The 21,767-nt window shown below is 42.2% G+C and overlaps 1 non-coding gene across 1 annotated transcript; it reads left to right on the top strand.

Annotated features, from left to right (window-relative positions):
• Positions 1–15,685: 15,685 nt before the first annotated feature.
• On the top strand, positions 15,686–15,758 carry TRNAM-CAU. Its single transcript has one exon. It is a non-coding gene; the product is annotated as a tRNA-Met (tRNA).
• Positions 15,759–21,767: the final 6,009 nt, after the last annotated feature.

Below are 21,767 nucleotides of genomic sequence, written 5' to 3' on the forward strand. Positions count from 1 at the left end.
GTTAGCAGAGCTGTGTGAGGAGCTCAGGACAGCAAAGGCAGAAGGTGAAACAGGTCAGGACAAAAGCGCATAGCAGAAAAGTGCAGGGGGGCTTGTGCAGCGCCTACCAGCACTATGTCTGACTCAGTCTTCTATTGTCATGAGCACAAGTTTTTATTTCATTTTTATTTTAAAATAAATAAATAATTACAAGTACACAGCTGAATCATGCATTTCCAGTGTAAACATATATTCAAACTAAGAGATTTCTCCTCGGTTGTAAAAGGCAATTGGCTTTTATTTTTTCCCCAAATGACAAAGTGTTCATTAGAAATCTTGGGTGTCACTGCAAGAATCAAGCATTTTAACAGTTCCCAATTTTATGGGATTCTATTTATTTCAGTCTTCTTGGGAGGGGATGGGAGCAACCCTTTAAACTATAGTTTACTGGGATTGTCTGTCTGCCATCGCTGCTCAAAAATGATCCCAAAAGGCAAACTCATTATTGGATTGTTTTCATTGGAGTAGCTCCAGGGAGCAGTGAGGTTTCAAAATAAACATTGTTCAAGATGGAAAAAAAAGGCACAGAGAATTTTCTGAGATTGTGTGTTCTGAGTGACTTACCTTTTACCATTCACTAAATATTCATGCATAGACATTCTATTTTATACCTACAACTTAAAATATTGAATGCATTAATTGTACAGGAAGTATTGAACCTGGGGGCCTGAAGTTAGGCATTTAAATAACTCTAGTCTGATTTTTAGAGTGCTGAGCACCAACCTATTCCCTCTAAGAGTTTTCTTTTTTCTCTCACTAACATATAGCCTGAATTTTTCCCTTTTGTGTCCCCCATCCAAACTCTGAATAAGGGTTCTTATGGGGGGGCCAAAGTGAGGGATGAGTGAATACAATCCCCAGTGCAACCTGCTCAGCAAATCCACAGCTGCTACTACACAAGTTGGACAGGCTACAACCTCCACATGAGGTTTGTGGCCTGTGGATCTGAGCAGTTTTCTGATCACATCCCTGTCTCATCCACATGTGTTCCCATGGAAACCTGCTCTGTGGTGCTCAGGAACTGTGTTGTTCCCCTGCATAGCTTCTCCTCTTCCTGGCTCCCCTAACATGACCTACCATGGTAGTTCAGCTGTGTTTGGGCTCTTCTGAATGTCACCAACCACAAATAATTCCTTGAAGTTATAACCCCCTTTGTTTTCTTTTTACAATTCCATATATATATGTATATATATATATATATATATATATATATATATATATATATATATATATATATATATATATATAGTTCCCTTTACATGAGCTATACTCCAGTCCTTGCCTCAGCCAGCCAAAGCACAGAATGACTGTGTTCACTAAAATAGTGCTCTGCTGGAGAAAAGAAAGAGAATGGCATGGGTCACTTCTTGAGGATTCTCTGCACCTTGAAGTCTTTAAACCACGATTAGAAGACTTCAATAGCTCAGACATAGGTTAGGGGTTTGTTACAGGAGTGGGTGGGTGCGATTCTGTGGCCTGCGTTGTGCAGGAGGTCAGACTAGATGATCATAATGGTCCCTTCTGACCTTAAAGTCTATGATTCTATGATTCCAGATTCTCATATTAAAATTCTTTCAAGATTTAAAAAGTGTTAACTATAAACTTTCCCTCTTCCCTTTGTAATGAACGTGTGCAACAGAAGACCTAGAACCATAGTGTCCTAAACAAGCTTCTACATCCTGAGCTAGATAGCTTCATTTAGCTGACAATAGACTTAGGTTCTGATCCAACCCCAATCGAAGTTACTAGGAGTCTCTTGGTGGGCCAGCAAATAGAAGGCAACATGATCATACATATTGTCTGTGAAGAGGTCTGACATTTCTTCCAGCACAGAGCAGCAATATACATATACATGCCCTCATTTCCCATAAGTTCAGTACTCCCATCCCAACAGTACAAGTTTAGTGCCTTCCTTTTTCACCTTATTTTACAATCCAAATCCCAACTCTCCATGAAAATTTCTTAATCTAGTTCTGCCCTCCATCCCTTTAGCACTCCAGATGACTTTACTGGTATATTTAAAACATAATGTATAACAAATAAATAACTGGTTTCAGAGTAGCAGCCGTGTTAGTCTGTATCTGCAAAAAGAAAATGAGGACTTGTGGCACCTTAGAGACTAACAAATTTATTTGAGCGTAAGCTTTCGTGAGCTACAGCTCACTTCATCGAATGCATTCAGTGGAAAATACAGTGGGGAGATTTATATACACAGAGAACATGAAACAATGGGTGTTACCATACACACTGTAATGAGAGTGGTCAGGTAAGGTGAGCTATTAACAGGAGAGTGGGGTGGGGCGGGGGGGAAACCTTTTGTAGTGATAATCAAGGTTGGCCATTTCCAGCAGTTGACAAGAACGTCTGAGAAACAGCGGCCGGGGGAAGGGGGGGAATAAACATGGGGAAATAGTTTTACTTTGTGTAATGACCCATCCACTCCCAGTCTTTATTCAAGCCTAAGTTAATTGTATCCAGTTTGCAAATTAATTCCAATTCAGCAGTCTCTCGTTGGAGTCTGTTTTTGAAGTTTTTTTGTTGAAGAATTGCCACTTTTAGGTCTGTAATCGAGTGACCAAAGAGACTGAAGTGTTCTCCGACTCGTTTTTGAATGTTATAATTCTTGACGTCTGATTTGTGTCCATTTATTCTTTTATGTAGAGACTCTCCAGTTTGGCCAATGTACATGGCGGAGGGGCATTTCTGGCACACGATGGCATATATATATATCACATTGGTAGATGTGCAGGTGAACGAGCCTCTGATAGTGTGGCTGATGTGATTAGGCCCTGTCATAAATATAAAGGGAAGGGTAAACCCCTTTAAAATCCCTCCTGGCCAGAGGAAAACTCCTCTCACCTGTAAAGGGTTAAGAAGCTAAAGGTAACCTCACTGGCACCTGACCAAAATGACCAATGAGGAGACAAGATACTTTCAAAAGCTGGGAGGAGGGAGAGAAACAAAGGGTCTCTGTCTGTCTATATGCTGCTTTTGCCAGGGATAGACCGGGAATGGAGTCTTAGAACTTTTAGTAAGTAATCTAGCTAGGTATGTGTTAGATTATGATTTCTTTAAATGGCTGAGAAAAGAATTGTGCTGAATAGAATAACTATTTCTGTCTGTGTATCTTTTTTGTAACTTAAGGTTTTGCCTAGAGGGATTCTCTATATTTTGAATCTAATTACCCTGTAAGGTATCTACCATCCTGATTTTACAGAGGGGATTTTTTTACTTCTATTTACTCCTATTTCTATTAAAAGTCTTCTTGTAAGAAAACTGAATGCTTTTTCATTGTTCTCAGATCCAAGGGTTTGGGTCTGTGGTCACCTATGCAAATTGGTGAGGCTTTTTATCCAGCATTTCCCAGGAAATGGGGGGGTGCAAGTGTTGGGAGGATTGTTCATTGTTCTTAAGATCCAAGGGTCTGGGTCTGTAGTCACCTAGGCAAATTGGTGAGGCTTTTTACCAAACCTTGTCCAGGAAGTGGGGTGCAAGGTTTTGGGAAGTATTTTGGGGGGAAGGATGTTTCCAAACAGCTCTTCCCCAGTAACCAGTATTTGTTTGGTGGTGGTAGCGGCCAATCCAAGGACAAATGGTGGAATATTTTGTACCTTGGGGAAGTTTTAACCTAAGCTGGTAAAGATAAGCTTAGGAGGTTTTCATGCAGGTCCCCACATCTGCACCCTAGCGTTCAGAGTTGGGGAGGAACCTTGACAGGCCCTATGATGGTGTCCCCTGAATAGATATGTAGACACAGTTGGCAATGGGCTTTGTTGCAAGGATAGGTTCCTGGGTTAGCATCATCAAGGATCTACAACCTATCCTGAAGGACGACCCATCACTCTCACAGATCTTGGGAGACAGGCCAGTCCTTGCCTACAGACAGCCCCCCAACCTGAAGCAAATACTCACCAGCAACCACACACCACACACCAGAACCAATAACCCAAGAACCTATCCTTGCAACAAAGCCCGTTGCCAACTGTGTCCACATATCTATTCAGGGGACACCATCATAGGGCCTAATCACATCAGCCACACCATCAGAAGCTCGTTCACCTCCCCCCCCGCAGCTCTCCTGCTGGTAATAGCTCACCTTACCTGACCACTCTCGATACAGTGTGTATGGTAACACCCTTTGTTTCATGTTCTCTATGTATATAAATCTCCCCACTGTATTTTCCACTGAATGCATTTGATGAAGTGAGCTGTAGCTCACAAAAGCTTATGCTCAAATAAATTTAATAGATTCATAGATATTTAGGTCAGAGGGGACCATTATGATCATCTAGTCTGACCTCCTGCACAACGCAGGCCACAGAATTTCACCCACCAATCCTACAAAAAAAAAACCTCACACCTATATCTGTGCTATTGAAGTCCTCAAATCGTAGTTTAAAGACTTCAAGGAACAGAGAATCCTCCAGCAAGTGACCCATGCCCCATGCTACAGAGGAAGGCGAAAAACCTCCAGGGCCTTCCAATCTGCCCTGGAGGAAGATTCCTTCCCGACCCCAAATATGGCGATCAGCTAAACCCTGAGCATATGGGCAAGATTCATCAGCCAGATACTACAGAAAATTCTTTCCCGGGTAACTTGGATCTTACCCCATCTAATAACCCATCACAGGCCATTGGGCCTATTTACCATGAATATTTAATTACCAAAACCATGTTATCCCATCATACCATCTCCTCCATAAACTTATCGAGTTTAATCTTAAAGCAAGATAGATCTTTTGCCCCCACTACTTCCCTCGGAAGGCTATTCCAAAACTTGACTCCTCTGATGGTTAGAAACCTTCGTCTAATTTCTAATCTAAATTTCCTAGTGGCCAGTTTATATCCATTTGTTCTTGTGTCCACATTGGTACTGAGTTTAAATAATTCCTCCCCCTCTCTGGTATTTATCCCTCTGATATATTTATAGAGAGCAATCATATCTCCCCTCAACCTTCTTTTAGTTAGGCTAAACAAGCCAAGCTCCCTGAGTCTCCTTTCATTTGTTAGTCTCTAAGGTGCCACAAGTACACCTTTTCTTTTTGCAAATAAATAACTGTTACTTCTTGAAGTTTGTTTTAAGGCATTGTACAAGTTAAACATCCTCAGGCTAAATTTTGCATTCATCTGCATCCCAGTGCCTTCCATGGAGTTGCATGGGATTTAAGTCAGCAGAGATTTTGACCCTATGTATTTCCTGGTTGCTGCTAGCATGGCTTCAGCCGTAGTGTGAACAACATCTAAATTACTATGGCCCTTCAGTGGTCTATGCTACAAAGTTAGCTCAGCTTAAATACATTGCTCAGGGCTGTGAAAAATCCCATGCCCCCTGTGACATAATTAAGCTGACCTCAGCCCCGGCGTAGACACTACTAGATTGACAGAAGAATTTTTCTGTCAACCTAGCTACTGCCCCTAGAAGAAGTCGATTTACTAGAGCAATGGAAGAACTCCTTCCATCGCTATAGTAAGTGTCTATGCTCCAGCTATAGCATTTCTAGTGTGGACATATCCTCAGAACTGGGTTTTCAGCTACAGTGCTGTGTGACTCGGGAACATTTTTAATAATACAATTAAATTCATTTGTAGTATAACAGCTGTGATAGGAAGGGTACTTTGTTTTCTTTGGCTATTGTCCATGACTGTGAAAACTGGGAGAGTTCCCATTTCTTGAAAAATGATAACTGTATGGGTCAACGTTTACTGTTCATTAGCCCAGTGCAACTCCAATGAAGTCAAGATTAATGGTCTTTAATGAGCTGCACAGGGACAACTGAAGGTAGAATTTGGCCCACGATATATATGTAACAAAATATCAAAACTGGGGAATGTATATATTATGTAATGTAATGGCTGCAGTTGTCGAAGTGGGAGTTCAATTATTATAGGGGAGCATTTAACATAAAAATGCAACTCGGAAGTAATTTTTCTTATAAAATTCCAACTGCAGAGAGTGTGACTATAATGTTCTATAATGAATGGAGAGGGGGGTGTAATTTTAGAAAGTGGCTTTCAAAAGCTATTCTGGAACACATCTGGATTCTCTTAGGAACAAGCAAAATCTCATCAGGGACCACTTCAAAGACCATTTCCTCATGGTGGTTAAATTATCTTGTGAGAGACTGCTGTTGCATATACATTGTTACATTATGTATGATTTCTGACTGCTCCTAATATGAACAAACTGCACAATGTTCCGTTAATGATTTTCAGTTTATACTGAGCCTTAAGTCATGTAGACAGCTCGTTTTGTTGGATTTACTTTGAAGATGTATGTTCTCGGAAATTTCACAGCCCTCCTGCCTGCTGTCCTGTCTAGAGATTTTGGTAACCAGAATTGATGGACTGGGCTTATAGTAAACATAGTCATGTTACTTCTGTAATGATACTCAGGTGGGTTTCAAATCTTGCATTTTCATGAAAGCATATAGTACCGTTGACATTTCATACTGTGGATAACTTAAACAATTTGATTGTGTACATCTGGATCATGAGATTGTAGTTATGTGGTGATATAGTATGCTTGGGTTCCAGAATCAGCTTTAAAGGATGTGCCTTTATTTTTCTGTTTACTTCTTTTTTTTTTCCAGGAAGAGTGTACATAGCGTCATTTCAGCGGTAAACAAAGCGATTCCTGTGCATTTAAGGCTACATTTTCACCAGTGCAGGGAAAACGACATGATCTGCTTCCCCAGATGGGACAAACGTAAGCTGCAGAAGCTTACTATTCAAACAAGGAGCAGAAATAACATTAATGAGAATGGGGGCTATGCATAACAGACTCTGTCAGGTTAAGGAGTGTATGTGCATAAAACGTATGGCCCACACCTCTTAACCATTGGACATATTCCAGAATATCCCTCCATAGCCACTGCTGCAGAATTCTTGTAGAGCCGTATTCGTAGGTTTGGGGGTAAGCCAGGTTGGGGGTAGACAACTTTTCCCCCATGACTCTTCTCCCTACAAAGTACCAGACAGAATTTGGCCCATAGCGTGTGAAGTGTTTGGGGACAAAAAGTGCTAAAGAAATGTAAGATAGTGGTGTAGACTTTCAGCTGATAAGCCTTGTAGCGCCATCCTACTATTCTTACTACAAATAGCATCAGCACCTTACTCTGTTGACTGAATTTCAAATCACTTTATGGGGCCAAGTTCAGAGGTGAGTTTAAGTAAATCCAGAGGGAGTCTAGCTTCCTGCAGTCAAACTTCTAACTTCATAAGAACGTAAGAATGGCCATATTGGATCAGACCTATGGTCCATCTAGCTCAGTATCTTGTCCCTGACAATGGACAGTGCCAGATGTTTTAGAGGAAATAAACAGAACAGGGCAATTTCAAGTGATCCAGTCCCAGATTCTGGCAGTTGGAGGTTTAAGGACACCTGGAGCATGGGGTTGCATCACTGACCATCTTGGCTAATAGGCACTGATGAACCTATCCTCCATGAACTTATCTAATTCTTTTTTAACCTAAAAAGAAAAGGAGGACTTGTGGCACCTTAGAGACTAACCAATTTATTTGAGCATGAGCTTTCGTGAGCTACAGCTCACTTCATCGGATGCATACTGTGGAAATTGCAGAAGACATTATATACACAGACACCATGAAACAATACCTCCTCCCACCCCACTCTCCTGCTGGTAATAGCTTATCTAAAGTGATCATCAAGTTGGGCCATTTCCAGCACAAATCCAGGTTTTCTCACCCTCCGCCCCCCCACAGACAAACTCACTCTCTTGCTGGTAATAGCCCATCCAAAGAGACTCCCAGTCTCTATTTAAGCCTAAATTAATAGTATCCAATTTGCAAATGAATTCCAATTCAGCAGTTTCTCGCTGGACTCTGGATTTGAAGTTTTTTTGTTGTAAGATAGCGACCTTCATGTCTCTGATTGCGTGACCAGAGAGATTGAAGTGTTCTCCGACTGGTTTATGAATGTTATAATTCTTGACATCTGATTTGTGTCCATTTATTCTTTTATGTAGAGACTGTCCAACTAAAACCCCTCCAACGCATTATTAAGGATCTACAACCTATCCTGAAGGATGACCCAACACTCTCACAAATCTTGGGAGACAGGCCAGTCCTTGCCTACAGACAACCCCCCAACCTGAAGCGAATACTCACCAACAACCACATACCACACAACAGAACCACTAACCCAGGAACCTATCCTTGCAACAAAGCCCGTTCCCACTGTGCCCACATATCTATTCAGGGGACACCATCACAGGGCCTAATAACATCAGCCACACTATCAGAGGCTCGTTCACCTGCACATCCACCAATGTGATATATGCCATCATGTGCCAGCAATGCCCCTCTGCCATGTACATTGGTCAAACTGGACACTGGATACTATTAATTTAGGCTTAAATAGAGACTGGGAGTGGCTAAGTCATTATGCAAGGTAGCCTATTTCCCCTTGTTTTTTCCTCCCCCCCCCCCCCCCCCCCCCCCCGACGTTCTGGTTAAACTTGGATTTATGCTGGAAGTGGCCCACCTTGATTGTCATGCACAGTGTGGGGAGAGTGGTCAGTTTGGATGAGCTATTGCCAGCAGGAGAGTGAGTTTGTGTGTGTGTGGTGGGGGGGGGGGTGAGAAAACCTGGATTTGTGCTGGAAATGGCCCACCTTGATTATCATGCACATTGTAGGGAGAGTGGTCACTTCGGATGAGCTATTACCAGCAGGAGAGTGAGTTTGTGTGTGTACGGGGGTGGGGGAGTGAGAAAACCTGGATTTGTGCTGGAAATGGCCCACTTTGATTTTCATGCAGGTTGTAAGGAGAGTGGTCACTTTGGATAGGCTATTACCAGCAGGAGAGTGAGTTTGTGTGTGTGGTTTTTGGAGGGGGGTGAGGGGGTGAGAGAACCTGGATTTCTGCAGGAAATGGCCCACCTTGATTATCATACACATTGTGAAGACAGTGGTCACTTTGGATGGGCTATTACAGCAAGAGAGTGAGTTTGTCTGTGGGGGGGCAGAGGGTGAGAAAACCTGGATTTGTGCTGGAAATGGCCCAACTTGATGATCACTTTAGATAAGCTATTACCAGCAGGAGAGTGGGGTGGGAGGAGGTATTGTTTCATGATGTCTGTGTATATAATGTCTTCTGCAATTTCCACAGTATGCATCCGATGAAGTGAGCTGTAGCTCACGAAAGCTCATGCTCAAATAAATTGGTTAGTCTCTAAGGTGCCACAAGTCCTCCTTTTCTTTTTGCGAATACAGACTAACACGGCTGTTACTCTGAAACCTTTTTTTAACCTAGTTATACTTTTGCCCTTCACAATACCCCGTGGCAATGAGCCCCCCAGGCTGACTGTGTTTTGTGAAGAAGTACTCCTTTCATTTGTTTTTAATCTGCTGCCTACTAATTTCTTCAGGTGACCCCTAGTCCCACTGTTATGTGAAGGGGTAAATAACACTTTGCTATTCACTTTCTCTATACAATTCATGATTTTATAGACCTGTATCATATCCCCCCTTCGTCATCTCTTTTCTAAAATGAACAATCCCAGACTTTTAAATCTCTTCTCATATGGAAGCTGTTCTCATACTCCTAATCATTTTCACTGCCCTTTCCTGCACTTTTTTTTCAGATAAGGTGACCAGAACTGTACATTGAGTGGATGTTTTCAGGGAACTACCCACAATGACTCCAAGATCTCTTTCTTGAGTGGTAACCCAAGATCCCATCATTTTGTATGTAGATTATGGGATTATGTTTTCTAATATCCATTACTTTGCATTTATCAGCATTGAATTCCACCTACCATTTTGTTTCCCAGTCACCCAGTTTAGTGAGATCTCTTTTGTAACTCTTCATAGTCAGCTTTGGACTTAACTATCTTAAGCAATTTTGTATCATCTGCACATTTTGCCACCTCACTGTTCATCCCCTTTCCAGATCATTTATGTATATGTTGAACATCACAGGTCTCAGTACAGATGCTTGGGGGATAGCACTATTTGCCTCTCTCCATTGTGAGAGCTGACCATTTATTCCTACCATTTGTTTCCTATCTTTTAACCAGTAACCGATCCATGAGAGGACCTTCACTCTTATCCCATGACTACTTAGTTTGCTAAGAGTCTGTGGTGAAGGACCTTCTGAAAGTCCAAGTACACTATATCAGCTGCATCACTCTTGTCCATGTACCTGTGGACTCCTGAAAAGAATTCCAATAGATTGGTGAGGCATGATTTTCCTTTACAAAAGCTGTGTTGTCTCTGCCCCAACATACTTATGGTCATCTATGTCTCTCACAATTTTGTTTTATACTGTGGTTTCAACCAATTTGTCTGGTACTGATTGGGCTTACTGGCCTGTAATTGCCAGGAGTACCTCTGGAGTCTTTTTGAAAAATAGTATTACATTATCTTACCCTCCAGTCATCTAGTACAGAGGGTGATTTAAGCAATAGGTTACATACCACAGTTAGCAGTTTTGCAATTTCATAGGTGACATCCTTCCACCATCCAGTCCTGGTGACTTATGACTGTTTAATCCATTAACTTCCATGTTCATATATACATTATCTCATCTTTCATTCCCTCTAGACTTCCATCCACTTATCATAATTTCACTTACATACACCCTTTACACATCATGGCCCCGTCATCTGGTGTATTAGGGAAACTTTGCTGACACAAAGCTGTCCTTAGCCAGGTTAACCAGCCACCAAAGATTCCCTCGGAGTAGGCCAAAGCTGAGGATCTGGGTCCACATGTGATTTTGGCTCACTGAGTGTAGCTGAGCATAATGGGGTTTAAAAGGAGAGTATAATTTAATATAACTCACGCACTGGAGGGCCGTCAGAGGATAGGACTGCAGCAAGAAAAGCAACTAACAGCACGATGTGAGAGAGATAAATTAAAACAGACCATAACTTCTTTAATTTACACAGTGATTTCCATAGTTAATGGATCATCAGAGCCCGGTGGAGCACTTGCTGGTGGTCTGTGTAAAGCTGTCTGGTTACATGGTTCTGGCTTCTTCTTGAGCTAATCTTGTACGAGGCTATATTATAAGAAGCTAAAAAAACATTCACTGCTTTCTTAATATTACTGTTTCATGCAAGCAATTGCTGTAGTTGCTACAGGGATATAATTTAATTGCCAGTGGGTGTGGAGGTTGGTCTGTGAGACAATCTCTCTATTAAGACGTGATCCATGCTGTGAAAAAGTTTAAGAATCTTGACTTAAATCTTATTCGGTCTTCTCAGAGCGTAAGTTACATCACTGTAGTTGCACTGTAGTACGCCTTCCCATATCAGTCAGTGGGTAAAGGGTATAAGGCAGTCTATGCACACAGCCTGCTACCTCACCTTTGAATTTGGCCCTAATTGTTATCTGTCTTTTACGAATTCTTTTTGCTATCACTTAACTGAGAAATGTAATTGAGCTACCTGTAATTCCATGACAAAATAATGATTTTACATAACTCCCATGGTAAGAAGTACTGATTTGCACCAAATTAGAACCAAACTAAGGCCTTGTCTACTCTACAGAGTTTTGTCGACAAAAGGCAGCTTTTGTCAACAAAACAGTGAATGCGTACACACTGTGATGCAACTTTTACCAGAAGAAATGCCCTGTTTTGACAACAAAATAAAACCACCCCAATGAGAGATATAAGGCTTTCTGAGCACAATTTTTGTTGACAAAGTGCCAGTGTAGATACCACTCTTGATTTTATTTCATTAATTGGCCTCCAGGAGGTGTCCCATAATGCCCATCCTGACCTTTCTGGTCAGCAGTTTGAACTCCACTGCCCTGCAGCCAGGTAAACAACCATCTGCCCTCCCCCTTAGAAGTCCTGGGAATTTCTGTAATTCCATTTCCTGTTGGCTCAGCATGGAGAGGTCTCATTGCATCTTCCCAGGTGACCATAGTGTCTTATCACAGCACACGCTCTCTTGCTTGGACCACTGTAGTGCTGCTGGATCTGCTCAGTATACGAGGAGAGGAAGCTGTGCAGTTTCACAGGAATTCTGAGGATTTTTGATACCTACAGGCAGATTTCTCGAGGCTTATGCAAAAAGGACTATGATCATGACATGCTGCAGTGCAGAATGAAGATAAAGGAGCTGAGGCAGGCGTACCATAAGGCGAGGGAGGAAAACTGTTGCTCCGGTGATGCACCTAGGACCTGCCAGTTCTATAAGGAGCTGGATGCTATCCTTGGTGGTGACCTCACTTCCACTCCCAAGAGCCCCATGGATACTTTGGCGGGCCTGGAGGCAGCGGAAAAAGCACCTAACCCGGAGGACGAAGTCATTGATGAAGAAGTGGAGTTAGATGACAATGTGGAGCTCCTGGTGGGATTGCCTGGTGGTACAGACAGCCAGGAACTGTTCACCACTCTGGAGGTGTCTAGCCAGTCTCAGCAGTTGCTCTCCGGCAAGCAAGAAGCAGGTAAGTGGCTGTGGTTTGTGTAGCATGGAGGTGGGTTCAGGGTATAAAAATGTACAAGACTGGCTGTGTTTCTGTATGCTGGACATTTCCCTGTGCATGGGGAACAGGGTGTTGATGCACACCAAGATCTCACAGGAATCCTCCAGAGAGATCTCTAGGAAAGTTTCCTGGAGGTACTTGGTAATCCTCTGCTGAAAGTTCCTTGGCAGAGCTGCTTTGTTCCTTCCCCCATTGTAGGAAACTTTCCCACACCATTCAGCAATCCCATGTGCAGGAACCAAAGTGGCACACAGGCAAGTAGCGCAGGGATCAGGGCAGAAGTCACAAGCATGTAGTAGATCATAGAATATCAGGGTTGGAAGGGACCTCAGGAGGTCATCTAGTCCAACTCCGTGCTCAAAGCAGGACCAATCCCCAACTAAATCATCCCAGCCAGGGCTTTGTCAAGCCTGACCTTGAAAACCTCTAAGGAAGGAGATTCCACCACCTCCCTAGGTAACCCATTCTAGTGCTTCACCAGCCTCCTAGTGAAAAAGTTTTTCCTAACATCCAACCTAAACCTCCCCCACTGCACCTTGAGACCATTACTTCTTGTTCTGTCATCTGGTACCACTGAGAACAGTCTAGATCCATCCTCTTTGGAACCCACCTTCAGGTAGTTGAAAGTAGCTATCAAATCCCTGCTCATTCTTCTCTTCCTCAGACTAAACAACCCCAGTTCCCACAGCCTCTCCTCATAAGTTATGTGCTCCAGCCCCGCAATAATTTTTATTGCCCTCCGCTGGACTCTTTCCAATTTTTCCATATACTTCTTGTAGTGTGGAGCCCAAAACTGGGCACAGTACTCCAGCTGAGGCCTCACCAATGTCGAATACAGGGGAATGATCATGTCCCTCGATGCACGCTCACTTCCCTGCTTACCCTCAGCAGTGAGATATCTGCTACCATGACTCCCTGCCTGTGGAAAAGTGTGGGAGAATTTTAGAATTTTTTTCCTAGTCAGCTGCACTGCAACCTTTGCGGAGTGCTCTTACCTCCATGTAGAGCGCCCTCCTCCCCCGCCAACACTCACCATGCTATGGGTGTTCGTCGAGGTGTGTGCTTGCCAAGGGTCAGTGAGAAAGTGATTGTTATGTTACCAGAGGTGTATTTCACTGAAATGTTTCAATACTGTGCATGAACTCAACAATCATGCTTCTGGGCATTGTTCCTTGTGCTTCAGCAGATGTGGCCTTGAGGAACACCCCACACATCCTGGCCAAGCATCTTCCCCAGATAAGAAAGTGCCCAAGACAGAGCAAAGAAGACATGTTCCGGGAGGTACTGCATTTCTCCAATGCAGAAGAAAGGGAACGCAAGTTGTGGAGGGAAGCTGAAAGGCAGGACAGAAAAGAAAATCAGGAGTTTGTTAAGGATGCTACTGAGCGGCTGATTAAAGTCATGGAGGAGCAAACACAAATACGGAAGTCCCTAATAATGCGGCAGACTGAGCAGATGCATGCCCCCCTGCAGCACATTCAGAACTCTTTTCCATGATCCCACCCCAAACTCTGCCCGCACATTCCTTTCTGCTTTCTGGGACTTCTTGGTTTCCCCTTCTCTCCACCCCCTCGGACAACTTTCAGAATGATGGCTGGACCTACACACAGCTCTGAAAGTCTGCTCTTCCCTTGTACCTCCTTTCCCACCAAGCATCTTTGTGTGTGTGGGTGTGTGTTGTTTCTTTTGCAATAAAAGCAAAGTTTTTCAACGGTAACTCATCTTTATTTATTTGAGCATAAGCTTTCATGAGCTACAGCTCACTTCATCCGATGAAAATACCTTTCCTATATGCTGTCTCATCACATGACACTATCAGTGCAGGCACATAGAGGAGGAGGAAAAGAACAAAAACTTCTCCACAAATCAGACTTTATTAGCACAGTGAGGAAATGCTGTGGTAAAAAGGTAAAGCTAGTGAGTAACTATATTGATTAATTGAAGTAAGAAAGGTCAGAAAAATCTTTATCTTGCTTGAAAGACTTCAGTTGTACACGCTAGTGTTACAGAGGACTTAAAGCAGAATATGAGCATTCAGCACTTTACATGGCAAATACATAGATTTAGATGCTGCTGCAAAAATAGCAAGCAACTTTCAGCATACAGGGAGAAACAGCTCCAGTTGCAGAGGAGCTCATATTAGCCTCAGTTACTTACATCCAACACAGATTTAGTGCACCCCAGCTTTTATTGTTGAAAAACTATTTAATTAGGATCAAAGAATCGTGAAATTGAGGCTATAGGACAAGTCATTTACAATAAAGGGACAAATCCTACAGCATTTTTAAGTTTCTTGCATGACTAAAATTTTTTTTGTGTCCCTCCCTTTGGGTCTTTATCACAGAGTTTGTATCTCAGAAAAAAGAAGTGATTCCAAGTTTTGGAAGGAGATACAGGCATATAACACTTATTCATAACTCTGGAAATCCTAGAGATATCAGGCCTTAAAACATTAAGAATGCAAAAGCTGTTTTCCACCATTTTTATTTATTTATGAAATGTGTAAGAAGTGCCTATCTGAGCACTCGAGACCCTTCTGACAAATATTTACAAGTACAATATAAATAACAAGTAACAGCAACCTCACTTCCCCAGTCATCTCCCCTGTCAATGTTTGCTTCCTCAGGATCACTCCTTAACAGATGTGCCTTGCAGCCTGCCTGGAACATCAACAGATTCAGTCTATTTCAGAACAGTTAAAGGAGGAGAACATCCTAAAGGGATGGAGTCTTTCACAGAGAACACCTTGCTGATGGCTCCTCCTCTCCTTTGCTGAGGGGGATCCAGTTCAATGGTCTCTGCTGATTTCAAATGTGGCAGTATGTCATGGGGAGACTGGTGGTCTTTCATGTAAGAACTCGGTTCTGAGCCATTTTCAAGTGGTCACAGTTATGTGGTCACAGATATTCAGGATGGTAGGCGCTCAGTGTGCGGCCCAACCTCTATCACCACTCAAGGAAGACTTAGTTTTGGTCGGCCCTGCTGAGGGATGAGGTGGGGTCTGTACTTCCAGAAAAAATGAAGGGAATGTCCAGCTGCAGGGGTAGTCAGGTGAGGTGTGTCAGTTTACAGGAGGCTGATGTCACGCCCTGCTCCTGTGGCCTGTCCTGAAGATGAACTCACCTGTGCTGTGCTCTCAGGCGCCAGTCACACTCCACACAGCGGTGGCCAGGGCTTACAGCTGAGCCTTCTTAGTGCAGTTGGTAGCGCATCAGTCTCATAATCTGAAGGTCCTGAGTTAAAGCCTCAGAGAAGACAGATTTTTGCCTCCTGCTATGGCCGTTACCACTGCTAGCTCTCCCTCACCTGTGGTTTCTGGAGTCCAGGATTCCCCTGTTCTAATTGGCATCTGGGGGAAATACACGTACATGCAGGTTGACAAACCATTGTGCGAGCTTCTCCCTAATGGTCTAGTGGTGCAGATTTGGTGTTTTCATTGCTGTGGCGTGGGTTCAATTCTCAGTCAGGGAAGCAGCTTACCTTTGCCAGCTGTCATCTATGGAGGCTGGCTTTGAAACACCACAGTGTTTTAAACCCACTTTCTTCTACCCCCCTTTCAAGAATCTCTTGTTTCTCTTCTGTGTTCCCCTGCCACATCCATCCTTTCAAACTCCAACCTCCAGGGCCCACTCTCGAGGTGCCTATCATCTCTCTTCTGCCTCACCCATGCCTTCCCATGGCACACATTTCTTCCTGAAGCTCTTCTGTGCATTGTGCAAAGAGAGCATGTTTCTGCTCCTCCATGCTTCTCCAGAGGACAAGATTGCAGGCGCTCAGCGATGCAGATAGAGTTTCTTTGCCACTGAGAGAAGGGTTTCTTTTGGCCACCCCTCCTGAGGGATGGGGTGGGGTCTGTACTTCCAGCAAGAGCAGGAGATGTGGCTTGCTACAGGGGTAGTCAGGTGAGCTTTGTCTTCCTACAGGAGACTGATGACTCCACCTGCTCCTGTGTTTTGTCCTGCAGCTGAATTTGACTGTTCTGTGCTCTAAGCCACCAGGAACACTCCAGCTGGAAGTGGCTAAGTACTGTGGCTAAACTTCTTAGCACAGTTGGTAGTGTATCAGTCTCATGATCTGAAGGACCTGAATTTGATCCATGGAGAAGGCAGACTGTGTCTTTTACTATGGGCATTATCCCATATTGCTGTACCTCACTCATGGTTGCTGGAATATAGTGTTTCCCCTACTCTACTAGGCATCCCAGTGGCATACACATATTAACAGCTTGCCAAGCAACTTCCCAGGCATCTCCCTTATTGTCCAGTAGTGAAGATTTAGTGTTTTCATCCCTGTGGCCTTTGCTCTATTCAGGGTCATGCTATTGTCTTACCTTTGCTGGCCCTCATCTATGGGGGCTGTTTTCATCATGCCTTCTGTGTTTTAAATTTAGTTTGTGCTACTTTCTGCATTTCAAGGCTCTCTCTCTTATTTCTCTTTGGCATTGCCCTCTCACATCTGTCCTTTCAAACTCAATCCTCCGGGGCCTGCTCTCGAAGTGGTAACAGCTTCCAGAAAGTCCCAGTACACTATTTCCACTTTATCACCCTTGTTCACATTTTTTTTTTACCACCACCAAGAATTCTAATAGATTGGCGAAGCATAATTTCCCTTTACAAAAGCTGTATTGACTCTTCCCACTCTTCAAATCATGTTCATCTATTTGTCTTATAATTCTCTTCTTTACTATAGTTTCAATCAATTTGCCTGGTACTGAAGTTAGGCTTTCCAGCCTGTAATTGCCAGGATCGCCTCTGGAGCTTTTTTTTTAAAAAAAATTGGTATCACATTAGCTAGCCTCCAGTTATCAGGAACGGAAGCTGATTTAAATGATAGGTTACATACTGCAGTTAAATATGAAATTGCAGAAATACTGAGTTCCTTCCGAACTTTTGGGTGAATACCATCTGGTCCTGGTGCTTTATTACTATTTAATTTTTCTATTTGTTCCAAAACCTCCTCTCTTGACCCAAACATCTATTCCAAGACACAAAATGGGACAGTTCCTTAGCTTTGTCACCTAAAAAGAATTGCTCAGGGTGTGGGCATCTCTCTCACATATTCTTCAGTGATGACCAGTGCAAAGAATTCATTTAGCTTCTCTGAAATGGCCTTGTCTTCCTTTAGCACCTCAATTGTCCAGTGGCCCCATTGATTGTTTGGCAGGCTTCCTGCTTCTGATGTACTAAACTTTTTTTTTTTTTTTTGGCGTTAGTTTTGTAGTTTTTTTGCTAGCTGTTCTTCAAATTCTTTTTTTGGCCTGCCTAATTATACTTTTACACTTGACTTGATAGAGTTTATACATCTGTTTAATTTTCTCAGCAGGATTTGACTTTCAGTTTTTAAAGGATGCCCTTTTGCTTCTAACCGCTTCTTCTACTCTGTTGTTTAGCCATGGTAGTATTTTTTGGTCCTTTTACTAAGTTTCCATGCAGCTTCCAGGCATTTCACTCTTGTGACTATTCTTTTTAATTTTCTATTTAACTAGCTTCCTCATTTTTGTGTAGTTCCCCTTTGTGAAGTTAAATGCTACTGTAGTGGGGTTCTTTGGTATTCCCCCACTCCGCAAGGATGTTAAATGTAATTATATTTTGTTCGTTATTACCAGGGCGTTCAGCTATATTAACGTCTTGGACCAGATCCTGTGCTCCACTTAGGACTAAATCAAGAATTGCTTTCCCCCTTGTGGATTCCAGGACTAGCTGCTACAAGAAGCAGTCATTAATAGTGTCTAGAAAGTTTCTCTCTGCATCCAGTACAGAGGTGACATGCATCCGGTCAATATGGTGATAGTTCAAATCTCCCCATCATTACTGAGTTTTCTATTTTTACAGCTTCTCTAATCTCCCTGAGCATTTCACAATCACCATCCTGGTAAGGGTTTACTATATTCTTGTTATTCAAGCATATTTCTATCCATAGAGATTCTATGGTACAGTCTGATTCATTTAAGATTTTTACTATATTTGACTATGCTTTCTTTCACGTATAATGCTACTCCTCCACCTGCACGACCTATTCTGTCATTCCTATATATTTGGTACCCTGGTATTACTGTGCCCCATTGATTATCATAATTCCACCAAGTTTCTGGTCAAAGTTTCTGTGTCAAAATGAACCCTAACCCTAAAAAAATAAAATATACAAAACATGCTCCCATTTTGTGGCTTGAAATGGATGCTTGTGAAAAGTCATTTCTTTCATCAGTAATGTCAGATTGAATAAGTGCTTTATCTGGCATAAGTAAACAACTGCTTGATTTATTTTTCCAAGACATTAACAGATCTGAGTTAATCTGAAATTAATTCCTGCACATATCACTTATGCTATTTATCTGAGTTTTGGGTGTCTACTTGTTTGTTTGCAGAACTCTCGTTAAATTACTACAGATATTCTTATTCAGAAAGTGAGTTAATCAATCCCATCCTTCATCTTTGGTTGTGCAAAACCACACATGGTATATATTTTTGTCATTGTTGAACTAGATCTAAGTCTCATGATCTGTCTTTTAAAAGACCTTCATGTATAGCTGCTTTAGCATCCCAGAAATCAAACTGACAATCTGTCTCAGGAAGCCAATTCAGACACCATTCTAAAGAGATACCAAGTGACATTTTCAAGCCTGAACTGTGAGGCTACCCTCAAATCTTCTTCATCTGGCACTGATTTCTGCTTTTTCTGGACTTCACTGTTAGAGAGGATAGGGCCTGGGGTAACAAAAGCAAGGGCCTAAGAGGTAATTGGGGCTGACAGGGTGTTTGGGCATTCTAGAGACTTATATGTGACAGGAAACCAAACAATGTATCCTGTGGGAGTCTGGACACACAAAACATAGTTCTTATATTTTCCAAATTGTAAGTCTAAAACAGATTTTGGCACTGACTTCCCATTTCCTTCACGTCACTGGTGACAAATTTTGTGGCATTCAAATAAGGATTTCCTTTTTATCATGCACAATGGCTCATCATTAGGAGACACTTGCTATGATAAAAAACAACTGCTATGGTCTAAACTGAATCATATTTTAAAGCAGGTTGCTACAAAACAGTCAAGGATCTGTGTTAAAATTAATTTAAAGATATCATCAATCACTTCAGACAAAAAGAAGCTATTATCCATAATCAATATATTTAATTGCCACAACTTATAAATCTGTTAAAATAGTGTCCTCACTATGCACTATTCATTATTTTTCCCACGTTTTTTCCCTTCACAAGTCAACAAATGAATCTGACCCTAAAATTAAGAACACATCTAGACATCACTGGTTAATTTTTAAAAATGTGCACCTAAGTTACATTCCCTAAATGGATAATTATGCAAGCAATTGCAAGACATTGAATGGACAGTTAGTTACCGGTGTGATTGTGCAACTTTGTGTGAATACATTGCTGGGGAACTGGAAGTACTAAAATTCTATGAGATTGAGTCTTCTCAAGTTTCTGTATTTGTGTCCAGACACGTCACAAGGTTCTGTTTTCATAAAGTTTCCAGACTCATTTTGCAGACTCAGGAGGTCTGGATCAGCTGAATGCATTCTTGAGGCATATCTAATAGAATTCAAACACTAAGGTGCCCTTACACTGCCAGAGTGGTATAAAAATCAATAGGAGACAAACACCTAAATACCTTGAGGATCAGAGCCTTAGCGTACATGAGAATCAGGCCTTCAGTCTTTTCAGATTTGCCTGTCCTCTCGCCTACCCTTTTCACAATGCTTCCTGAATCTTCCCCAGCATAGTGCTACACTGCACTGCCCCTACTGTGGCCCTGTGCCAAACAGGCACAATCTGCCTCTTCATGTCTTAAGATACCATTTCAGTAATGTAAAATTTTTGTGGTTATCTAACAGATACATTAGAGATGGATGTGAGATAATATTTGGAACTTGGTCTGAAATCCTCAAAGTTCAAGGGGGAAGTGTCAAAGGTCTCATGCTCACCCCATTGTGGTGAAGGCAGATGCCTCACTTACCTCATACATTATTTCCTGGGCAATAGCAGTACTGTAGTCTGATCCTGAGCTATAGCCCTCTAGCTGTACCTCTTAACAAGTCCATCCCCTTCCAGTGAGGGTACAAAACAGTCTAAACAAAACCAAAACCAAAACTCATTTCAAGTCCCACAAGGGACCAGGACCCCGCCCTCATGTGAAGGAGGAAAAGCAATCTTTCAGATTACCTAGAGAGTCTCAGCTCCCACCCTCTGTGTGGCTAAAGGCCAAGAATTAGTGCTGGGGATTTTGACAAAAGAAACAAACCAGCCAATCTTCTTTCCTCCGAGGGCCCAGGCTGGCAGAATACTTAAACTATTCCTCAGCAAGTAAACAAGTAGTCTGGGAGCTCTAGCTCTATTTGCTTTAGCTGAGCTGAGTCCCACACCCAGGGCTGACAAGCCACACAGGTGTGGCAGGTTGGGACTGATTGTGACCACCAGAGTTCTTTAACCTTTTCTTGACTGGTCAGTGCAGTTGTTAGCTACTCAACCACAGTTCGGGTTGATCAAATCTGGGATTTTGGTTTGGCCCATAACAGAGAGGGCTGTGTGTTATGTTCAGACTATATATGAATCTTCAAAGACCACAGGTGGTTGCTTTTTGAGTTTTAGTTTGGTTCCATCTCTATTTTTCATATCCACTAAATTTGAAGTGCACAATTTGCTCAAATGAAGCATTTTTGTTGCCTCTCTTTGGGCTATGTAGTGGCTGTAAAGCCACAAGCCTGTGGCAGAGAGTTACAGAGGTGCACATTACTCCAAACATAAGCATTTTGCTTAAAGCACAGTGAGCAAGAGTGATCCTCCTACATGCTGCAGGATGCACTCCCTTCAATGGTGGCCTTGCTCTGCTGGCCTATGTGGAAGAAGGGAGAGATTATCCATGTTGTCAGCACTTACAATTTTATTGCAAGTCTCAAGATATTTGGTGGTTTTTTTAAAAATCTAGCTCCTGGAGTCATGTGACTATGAGAATCTCAGCTTTTATTACCAAATAAATAAATAAAATGATCTCTTGCCCTCATGTTTGTGGAGAAAAGCTTGAGCCATGACCCCTTAAAGGCTCCAAAACCAAAAGTCAAATAAGAAGAACCTAACATTTTTTAAATTTATGATTTTTAAACCAATCATGATTTTTGAATGCTTGGGTTTGGCAATATTGGTTCTGTCTCCATCCTCTGTCCTCCTGGACTCTTTGCATTTATGTATCCATAAACTTTGCTATTATATCTTTCTGTATTAAAAAGAATTAAAACTGGAAATATGAAATGTAAAC

This window comes from Chelonia mydas, chromosome 11 (genome assembly GCF_015237465.2).
Source record: "Chelonia mydas isolate rCheMyd1 chromosome 11, rCheMyd1.pri.v2, whole genome shotgun sequence".
NCBI lineage: Eukaryota > Metazoa > Chordata > Testudines > Cheloniidae > Chelonia > Chelonia mydas.